The sequence below is a fragment of the Gekko japonicus genome, unplaced genomic scaffold (genome assembly GCF_001447785.1).
Source record: "Gekko japonicus isolate JY-2015 unplaced genomic scaffold, Gekko_japonicus_V1.1 scaffold371, whole genome shotgun sequence".
Lineage (NCBI taxonomy): Eukaryota > Metazoa > Chordata > Lepidosauria > Squamata > Gekkonidae > Gekko > Gekko japonicus.
Window position 1 is genome coordinate 263,898 of NW_015171514.1, and position 9,191 is coordinate 273,088.

Sequence of the window (9,191 nt, forward strand, 5' to 3'; positions counted from 1 at the left end):
CCCTCCTCTTGGCAATCCCCATATCCTGTTTCCTATCCCTGCCTCATTCTCTATTTCTCTGCCATTCACCAGCCTACCTTTTATTTGCCTCCCATCTTCAGCTATATTTATTATTAATTTACTTCATTTATACCCCACCTTTCTCCACAGTGGGGACCAGAGTAGCTTCCATTATTTTCCTCTCCTCCTTTTTATCTGTACAACAACCCTGTGAGGTAGGTTAGGCATAAAGTATATGACTACTCCAAAATCAACCAGTGAGCTTCCACGGCCAGATAGGGATTCGAACCTGGGTCTCCCAGACCCTACTCTGAAGCTCTAACTGCGTCACCATGCTGGCTTTCATTGGGTGGCTGCTGTTGAACAGTGACAAGCAGCCAGACCTAGTTGAGTCATGCAAGCTGGGTGGTATCATGTCACCCAGAGTTTGCTTCCAGGCCTAGCACTGCCAACTTCCAGGTATTTATGTATTTATCGTATGGCAGAGTTACACACAGGAAGCATTTAATAATATAAAATACGTAACCAAGTTGATACAATGGGTATGCAGACTGATTGGGCAATCCCCATAAATACTAATATCTAAATATTCAATCCACTCAAGCACAGCTGGGGAGAGTTCAACGAGTTCCATCACATCTCCCTGGGAAGCACAATGCTCACATTCCTGTGACAGATGGAAAACAGTTTGGCTGCACCACAATCACAATCCGGTTCTGGCATTTTGTCCCATTTAAACAACAGGACTGTACAACTGCCAAAGACTGTTCATATTCTATTAGCCATCTTCCATACTTTACGGGGCAAATCAAATCCTGCAGATGTCTCGTTGGTGTTTATCAGGTTATGGTGGGACCTGGAGATCTCCCAGAACTAGAACTGAACTCCAGATGACAGAGATCTGTCCCCCTGGAGAAAATGACTGCTTTGGAGGGTGGACTCTATGGCATTATATTTGGTTGAAGCCTTTGTCCTCCACAAACCTTGCCGTCTTCAGACTCCACCACAAGATCTCCAGGAATTTCCCAAGCTGGAGCTGGCAACCCTAATCAGGCCTGATCCCAATGGGGCCTCCCTCAAAAGCTAAAATAAGCCTGGAAAGGGCCATGCCCCTCCGCCTGCGTTTTTACTCACTGAAAATGAAACCTGAATGCTGTGGTTGCCTAGCAACAGTCACTGGGGGAAATCCATTGCTTAAACCTACAGGTACTCCTTTTATCATTTTTGGATTTTTTAAACCTCCCCATGTATTTTTTTATTTCACATTTTTCTGCAAACCTGTGGCCCTTTTCAGGTTTGTAGAAAGATCTGTCTTGTGTGTTCACAGCGCCAGACACTGGATATAAGTATCCAGAGATTTGACCAACTTTGCCATTAGAATATAAAATTATGACCGCATCATTCATTACTATTTGACTAAAGTTAAACAAAAAAAAATGGAGGGCAGAACAATGAAAAGACAGAATGATTCATGGTTTTGCAATGAAAAAGCCCAGAAAAATAAAGCTTCAAAGTTAACTGGCTTAATGTTTGAAGCCACATTGGTCCATTAGAATAATAAAAAAAACACATTGATAGGCTAATAATCAAAAAGTTACACAATAGTTAGGAAAACTTGTATGATTCTCAGGCTGGGTGCTCACTAAAGCAAAGGCTGCCATTTTTCAGAAATGTAGAATGGCTAAAATTAATTTCAGAATTAAAACAAACTTTTTAATGGCTTATGAGACTGTTAACCACTACACCACACTGGCTTTCTGTGCTATGCTATGTTATGGAATCTAGTCTTCTTTACTAGACCAGCACTTGCTTACTAAGACAATATAAGGACCATAGGTAAAGGTAAAGGTTTTCCTTGCTCGAAAGCCAGTCGAATCTGACTCTAGGTGTGCGGTGCTCATCTCCGTTTCCAAGCCGAAGAGCCAGCGCTGTCCAGAGACATTTCCGTGGTCATGTGGCCGTCATGACTAGACGCTGAGGTGCACAGAACGCTGTTACCTTCCAACCGAAGTGGTACCTATTTATCTACTTTCAATGTCTTGCTTTCGAACTGCTAGGTTGGCAGGAGCTGGGATCAGAGACGGGAGCTCACTCCGTCATGCAGCACTCGGGTCTCGAACTGCTGAACTACCGACCTTCAGGTCTGCAGTTCAGCGACTTAACCACTTGAGCCACCGCAGCCCCATAAGGACCATATATACATGCAATTCGCAAGTGATACCTGCTTGCCTAATCAAAGCCCTAAGTTCGCTTGATTCTGTCTATATATTTTTTCCAGTTTTGTCTAAAATCTGCTGGTTACTTAAATATATACACAATTAGTTTAGGTGTCCTTCCAGAAATCCTGTGCCTCATTTTGTTTCGATACAATGAAATTCAAAACAAGTGTGCTTGAAGGGGTACTTCTGACCTCCCCCTACATCATATTTCAGTGTAACCCATATAACAATTCTTAATCATCCAGCAGTCATATCTTTGCATCTGTTTAGATAAATAAAGGTTGCCTAGTATAGACAGTGGTTCCCTCAGCAAGGAGTCACAGCCCTCATCACACTCCATGAATTCTTATTAATTTTTTCGATGAATAAAAAGAAGATAGAGCAACAAAATAAAACTATGTGATCATCATTACCTTGTAAGTAGTATAAACAGAAACTTGTCAGTATTTCAAGTATGTTCCTACATGCAAATGCTGGCTTATTCACAGCAACCTGAATACATTCTGCTTTCATATGCATTTTGGTGCACAAAAGAGTTTATTTTTTCACTATATTAGTGTCCACGTTATGACTTGACATGTTGAACTCTACACTCTAATCTGTTTTTGATTTGCAAGGAAAGTGCCAATAGTTAATTACAAAGCAAGGCTTCTGTGACTCAACCATTTTGCATTTATAGGTCCTTGATGTAGTCCAGAGAAGGAGGCTAAACCTTATTTAATTTAACCAACACGTATTTGGTTAAAACACCATCAAAAGAGTGACTGGAATCCCTCTGAGTCAGCTGGAAAAGTCACTTTGAAGAAGGCATTTATTAGCAACATTCTCCATGGTCACAACAAGGGGCCGAGAAAGTCTGGGGAAAATCAGCTGCTACTTATTAGAGTCAAAAGTAGTCATTCCCTACAGGGTAAAGTGTCAATAAATAGTGTTGAAACCAGGATTGGAATATGTTTTACAGAGAATATAAAATTAAACAAAATGAGCCGATATCTATATGTAACAACCATTAGAAAGAACCTTTACATTTCAATCATTATGGAAATTATTCTTGAACAATCAGCATTGGTCTACTACGATAAACAAAAGGATTAGGAAACGTCACAGTTAATGCATGACATTATTTCTTCATTAAAGTCTAAGAAAGAAAGACCATACCTTCCACAGGTTTATTTATATGCAGTTCACTCCTAAAATCCAGAGCAACAGGGCTTCTGGATTCAACACTGCACACCGAGAAAAAGATTTCAGAGGTATGGAAGTGCCCACACCTGTGGCTGCTCCCAGAAGTTCCACCTTAAAAAAAACGAAAGCATAATAATTAAGCATAGCCACAAAGTACATTAAAGGCAGTCTTTAATCAATTAGCGGAAGCACGATCAGCAGGCATGAAAATGAACATGTCATTTAACACAACTATCACCACTTTAGGATGTGTAAATAAATGAGCAGTTTAAAAAAAGATGCTTCAGTTCCCTTGGAACAGAAAACAATGTTTTCCTGTTACATTTTCCCTGTGACAGGCACAATTAACGTCATGCAAATATAGGCCAAAGATATACTTACTTTAATTTGAACACTGAAATGTTTACTGACCAAGGTATGGCATACTATTTTTAAATGATAGCTTCATTGAGGACCTGTTTTCTTACTAGTGAAATTATAATGTCACACTTTCCCCCCTCATTTTCCAATCATATTGCACTAATTAGAAACGATCTATGTCTCTAGCATTAGCTGTTGCGATGCAAAGGGTTACGCCTCCTGACTTTAAAAAGTTCTCCCCCTTTTCCCTGGAAATGCTGATGCCCGCATCGATTTTCCTGAAAATACTGCAGAAAGATCCCTTTTGTAGAGAATCACTGAAGTAAACTATGGAGATTAACTATATCTAGTTTAGAAATCCTGCACAAGTTTAGAAATCCTGTCAAGTTAACATCTGTAGTTCTTTGGGAAAAGATGAAGGCTGGAGGGTGGGATCCAAGGAAATGAGAACTGACCAAATCAATCTTATCTTGCTGTTGAAATTAGTAAAATATTGCACATTATTCAGGATTAGCAATGGAGCACTGTATTACTGGTACTATTATCTTTTGATTAATTGAACTCAGTAATAGTGAAGTCACTTTGTTAGCTTCTATACCAAAGTTCGTTTCTTCACAGCACAAAATCTGAATTATTCTGTGCATGTCAATAAATTATGAAATATTGTAAAATATCACATTTCTGCATGGAAGGAAAGGAGGAAGCGTTTATCAGCTATACCATCTTGCTGAGGATTCTACCTCCCCTTTCTGTTAGGTATAAAATGGGGGTGACCTTCAGAGGAGCCAGTATATGAATCCAGAAGCACCCCAAGGTGAAGTCAAGCAGCGCAAGAGGAGAGGAATGGGACAGCCTGTTTTTCAGGAACGTTTGAAAAGGCCAGCCAATTTGCCAGTGGCACAAACCTTTGGCACAAACTGAAGGGCAAGAGTGAAAGGCTTCTGAGCCTTTGGCTCTTAGATTGTGGCCCTGATTTTCTCAGCACCACAAGCAGCAGCACATCACATGGGAACACACTGCTATCAACAGGAGCAGTGCTTGGGGTTCCAGAAGACTGAGAATGAACTACAGACAGCCTTGGTGGAGACATTCGACTCAGCACCCACGGAGAAGACCTCCAGGGCTTACTATATTCCCCTGTAATGCATCAACAGTAGTGTGCTGCTGCCATTGGCATTTTTTAAATCATGTGCCTGGGTGTATGTATGTCAGGAAAAGGACAATGATGTACTGCCACTAAGGTCCTCGTGGGCCTTCTCATGCAGAAGTGACATGACTTATCACAAGGGTAAGTGCTCACAAAATTTATGTAGTAGTATTCATATGACTTTACTCTGCAGATCATTTACATCAACTGTCTCATCATTCAACAAGCCGTGGCCCCGGAAACAGCTGTATTTGCAGCTAGGAGTGGGCAAAATTGCTCTAGTTGTCTTGTAATGGACTGCTGGAGGAGGTCAAGAGAGCATCATGCTGACAGTGCTATTTCAAATAACTTTTTGTTAAAGTCTGCTGTACAGATAGATGATGAGAAAGGATGTTATATTTCTGTGTTGATGGTTTTATTTTATTTTTACCTGGCTGTGGATTTAAAACTGCTTTTACATCATTTTCATTTATTTATTTGCTTTTTAGCCCTCCCTCCCCACCGAGGCAAGCTCAGGGCGGCTTACAAAGGGAACAACGGATAAAACAACAATATAAGAATCAATATAAAATGCACAATAAAATTATTAAAACCATTAGCATAGCGATGGTGTGACGGTTGTGGTAAAGTGCACATACAATGATACATCCACTATTGGTGGGCTCAGGCTGGAAATAAGATTGGCACAGGGCAAAGATGATGGAACGCAGCTCCTTATTTAAATGCCTGACAGAAGAGCTCCGTTACGGCCCTGTATGTAAGCTACCTTGTATGCGTCTACATAAATTTTGTAAACCACCTTGGAATCTTTTTTGTTTGTTTGTTTTTTAGGGAAAAAGGATGATATTCATTAATCCGCTGTGCACATGTCCTATTCGTTTCTATGGACTCACATAGCAGAACTTGCCTTTTGGATTGTGCCCAAATTGCTACACATATTACACATAATCTATCCACAAATTAAAGTTCAAAGAAAGAAGGCAGCAGAGGAAATGCAATTAGCGTCAAACAGCTTCTCCTATTACTAGCCCATCTGCTTTCAATTAAATTTACCTCTGGCAGTGTCATATCAGGAGGTAGGGATGATGCCATTATTTCAAGAACAAACAGATTAGACAAAATAAACTGCCTCTGAAGGTTATCAGTATCAGTCACTACTGCAGTCTGGTTTCAGTGCAGTGCTCTCCAGTGTTCAAAGATGACCTACAAGATAAATGATATTCAAATTGTCTTGGCCAATCTGTTTTTATGCATATTGCCCTGCTAATGTTCCAACCAGTTATGTGTAATTGGTTGTTTTTATACTAAAAGGAGAAACTATTCCAACTGTACTTTCCAAATCCTCTTACTGTTATAGTCTCCTTTATTCTGGATGTGGTATTCCAAATGATGGTGATTCCTTCCAAATGCCAGCTCTTCCACCACTCAGCTGCAAAGGCTTCCTCAATTCCATTCAGTCCAACAACCCCAATCCACCCACAGTCGTTGCACCGGCATTCTTCTGGTGTGTCAAAAAATAGAACAGTTCGTTATGTGGCTGCTTCTGAGCAAGTGTACCTCTGCCCTGCCACCACAGCTCCACTACAATACTGGAGGCCGGACAACTCTGTCATCTGAGGCTCACTGCATGCCAATCCATGGCTGCCTCTCAGCAGGAAGCACCTGGGATGCATTTTTTCCCCCCTCTCCCTTCCCTTCGCCCCCGAGTCGGGCAAAGGAAAAGGGGAGGGGGAGGATCTCAGGCGCTTCTGCCTGACAGAGGTGCTGGCGTGCCCACAGCCAGCCTGGGTGAATTATAGAATGATAGACTCATAGAGTGGGAAGGGATCTCCAGGGTCATCTAGTCCAACCCCCTGCACAATGCAGGAAATTCACCAATACCCCCCCAACACACCCCAGTGACCCCTGTTCCACGTCCAGAATATGATTAAAAACCCCTCCAGGATCACTGGGGGCCAAAGTGGCCTGGAGAAAAATTGCTTCCTGGCCCCAAAGTGGTGATCGGCATTTCCCTGGGTGTGTAAGAAAGGGCCATGAGAACCAAGCAGTGATGTAACCCTCCCTGCCTAAGTTCACAGAATCAGCATTGCTGTTAGATGGCCTCTGCTTAATCTCTGCTTAAAAACCTCCAAAGGAGAGCCTACCACCTCCCAAAGAAGCCTGCTCCATTGAGGAACTGCTCTGTCAGGAAGTTCTTCCTAATGTTTAGCCAAAAACTCTTTTGATTTAATTTCAACCCGTTGGTTCCGGTCCAACCTTATGGGGCAACAGTAAGCAACTCTGCGCCATCCTTCCTGAAATAATGGCTTTTGTTTAATCTTTCCAAATGTCACGTTTTATATTCTAGTACACTACTCAGCAACCCAAATAAGGCAATTGCATTTGTAACAAAAATTGAGCAAAATCCCCATGCAACACTGCCATCTGATGGTAATTCAGGTCAAAAGCTACAGCCAAAATTCCTTGCTTCTGATGTCATTCATTTCCCCCCCTAATTCCTTTGCTGTGAAATGACAGCAGTATTTACTAACAATGTTCTAATGAGGACTGAGGCGGCATCTGTTTAGCTACAGGCCTTTATATTCTGAAATGGTTGGGAATGGTTGTTTTTGCAACATCTTGGAATTCCCCCCCCCTATCCAGCCAGCAGCACCTAATTCAATTAAGTCTGTAACTCATAATCTACTCCCTTTTGACATACAAGCTGCAAATTAGAGGTCATGTCCCAAAACTTTTTCTCCACCCCCTACTTTTTTTAACTGAATATTTAGCCTGATAAAGAATTCTGGGAAACTCAAGAACTCGCTGATAGTTCTGCGATAGTCTGCGTAGTCCCTAACAAAACTCCTACTGCCTTAGAACACATTTATGAATTACTACCCTGTAGCAAAGATGTTTTTTTTCTAGAAAGCACAACTCCTACAGAATAATTTGAGGCTAAAAAAATGGCTAAATCATTTTGTGTGTGTGTTTACTTATTAAAGAAAAAAACTTAAAATGTTTTCCATTTTGATGTTCTGTACATTTTATGAGGTGAAAGTATTTTCCTATCATAAAATGATTAACTTTTAAATGCTATCATAAAAGCCAAATTAAAATATTAATACACAGCAGAAGATGGCTATAAAATACCATATCCAGAAAAGCAGTAGTTAACTGGGCGGAAACTTACTAATCTTTAGAATTTTCACAGAAGTGGTGAGCATGCTCCTTTTCTCATGTTCACAACATAACTTTCAATCAAATCTTCAGACATCTTACATTCTTTCCTAAATACTTTTGTTTTTAGATTAATATTCTCAAATCTGTATACTCAATACATTAGCTAGATTAGTTTTAAAACAGGGATTTATCCCAAAATTTTTATCAAGAACAGATGAAGACCTAAAACTGTGTGCCTCATATCTTTCAAAATTACTAGACTCCACAACACAGAAGTAAAAGACTCTTTTTTTTAAGTACCCATAGGTACTTTTATTATTTTTCATATTATACACATACATACATACATACAACATATAAACAACCACTTACATACATAAGACATACAAAGAGATCAGTATATTTTCTTATTACTCTATTACCATATTTTAATTTTTTTTAAATCACTTTCTATAGGTTTGCTTAAGTTTCTGTATACTCTTATCTTTTTACCATAGTTTCTATTAAACTAAAATAATAATAATAATAATCTTTCAATTTATTAATCGTTCAATCCTGCAGAGCTGCTGGCTCTGAGCGATTTACAGTTACTCAAATACACACGGGACTAACAATGATTCAAAGGGGTAAGGGAGGACAACATATAAATCTTTAAATCACACATGTTCGTAGCCAATGGGGAGTTTGTTCAGCAGTAAAGTCAGACATGTTCCAACGGCATTTTTCTCTCAGCGTGGCTTGATGTGTCAGCTTTCTCCAGGACTGCTTCAGTTGCAGCGCAGCACTGCCACCTCCTGGCCAGACAGCCCATTACAGGCTTTCTTGATGCCTAAGAGTTCTTTCTAGGCTTTTCAATCTCACACGCTAGACCTTCCGTTCGCTAACACCTCCCCCACCGGGAGATTAATAATACCAAAAATGTCATTACTTTAAACTATGCATTTATATTATACCAGTCATACAGTTTTTTCCACGTCTTTTGAAATCTTGGATCTGTTGTCCCTCTCATCAACAATGACAGTTTGTCATTTTCAGCCGTCTCCAACAATTTACTCATAGAAGTAAAAGACTCTTTTCCAGTATGTTTCTACATGCCTTCAGCTACCATCTTAAACATA